This window comes from Podarcis muralis, chromosome 11 (assembly GCF_964188315.1).
Source record: "Podarcis muralis chromosome 11, rPodMur119.hap1.1, whole genome shotgun sequence".
Classification (NCBI taxonomy): domain Eukaryota; kingdom Metazoa; phylum Chordata; class Lepidosauria; order Squamata; family Lacertidae; genus Podarcis; species Podarcis muralis.
This window is the reverse complement of record NC_135665.1, coordinates 30157564-30159661: the sequence shown is the minus strand read 5'-3', so window position 1 is coordinate 30159661 and position 2098 is coordinate 30157564.

Below are 2098 nucleotides of genomic sequence, written 5' to 3'. Positions count from 1 at the left end.
TCAATGTTGTGTCATCTGCATATCTGAGGTTGTTGATATTTCTTCCGGCAATTTTAATTCCGGCTTCGGATTCATCCAGCCCAGCCTTTCACATGATGAATTCTGCATATAAGTTAAATAAGCAGGGAGACAATATACAGCCTTGCCGCACTCCTTTCCCAATTTTGAACCAATCAGTTGTTCCATATCCAGTTCTAACTGTAGCTTCTTGTCCCACATAGAGATTTCTCAGGAGACAGATGAGGTGATCAGGCACTCCCATTTCTTTAAGAACTTGCCATAGTTTGCTGTGGTCAACACAGTCAAAGGCTTTTGCATAATCACGACCTGTCCATCTTGGGTGCCCTGCACGGCATAGTTCATAGCTTCTCTGAGTTATTCAAGCCCCTTCGCCACGGCAAGGCAGTGATCCATGAAGGGGCCCAACTTGATAGAAAGGGGAAATCAGACCAGCAAAAGGTCTTCTCCATTCTTCCCTTGGAGAATAGGAACAAATGAAGTAACTAAGATGCAGACCCACAGTTTGTGGCACATTAACAGCTGACAAGTGTATTGAGGCATAGATATTTGTAAACTACAGCCCTCTTCATCAAACAGGAAATATGTTTTTTAACCACGTTGCTCAGACTAAGCAGGTCTGAGTCTGCTCAGTCCTGGATGCAAGACTGCCTGTGTATTCTGGCTTAAGTTCCATGGTGAAAGAAAGATAGGATATGAATGTGTTTTTTCTTGTGTAGCCAAACACAGTTACCTTCCCCCTGAATTTAAAAAAAAAGCCTAAAGAACAAAAAAAAGCCTAAATGATCAAGTGACTTTACAGAGGTCCTTGGGGAGAGTAGCTCAGTCACTTGGGAGGGGGGACACAAAGAGGCTGATTGACTGTCATTATGTTATGTGGTATTTTTTTATTAATTAAAACAACCCATATACACATACACAGCTAAACTTGTTTACAAATCCTGTTCAACCAAAAGCGATTCTTTGCCATGGTAGTTTGGAAAGTTGTATCCTGTTGGAAGGCATATTTGTTATTGTGCTATGATTTACAATATATTTTTTTCCTGCATCTTTTCATTATAAAGAATTGCCGCAGAAAGGTTGGCCACAGATTAATACTGCATGAATGTACTTGTATTTTTATTGCAAAGGATAAATCTTTCTCCTACACCAAGGCATTTCTAATATGATTTCTACCAGATGGTACTTCTTTATAAGTACGCCCCCATCAGAAATGAATCAGAAATGGTAGAAAAGCATCCAAGGTTTTCATCTTCAAATAAAGAAAATAATCCAAAAATGAAGATTTAGAAATACTCCTTGTTGTTTAAACAACAACAAAAATGCTGCTTGTGTTATTTTAAAATTTGCTACTACTTTTTCTGTTCATTTTTTAATTGACTTTTTAATATTACTATTTCATTTTTGACCCTCTAAACACTGATATAGGTTGAGCCTGAAATCAGTGAAGCCGACTTGTAATCAGTGAGTTTGGATTGTAAGGCAAAAGTCTGATTCCATCTGAACTCAATGGCTTCTAGCCATAATGGCTACTATAGTGCTGTGGAACCAGTGGCCCAGATGTTGAATGCAGTCCTTCAGACTTCTCTGCCCGATCCTATGGACCCTCCCCAGGCAACAACCCATGTCCTCAGGTCACATCCATCCCCACCAGCTGTGCTGTGTACCCTTGTCTAGTGCTTTAGGCATGTCTGAAACGTGTTCTTAAATTGTGACAATGGCTCTTGCTTGCCTGGATGGAAAGATATGTGCAGGTGTGTAGAAACATCTGGCTTTTATGTGGCCGCAGTGTAGACAACTGTGCAAAGTTAGAGTCACCTCTGTTGCTCTGCCCACTTTTGCCTCTGGCCCCAACCACCACATGATTGCAGAGGAGGGGATGCAACCCCTCTTCTACCCACTCCTCCACCTATGGGCATAGCCAGGATATATGTTGGGGGGGGCAGGACACTCACCTGTCAGCATCCTCTGTCTAGCGCTGTCCCGCAGTCGGGTTGCCAGTTGCGTTGCTAGAATGCACCACAGCATCATCCAAGTGACCTCAGTGAGCATTTCAATTTCAAACTTTCTAATTATTTCC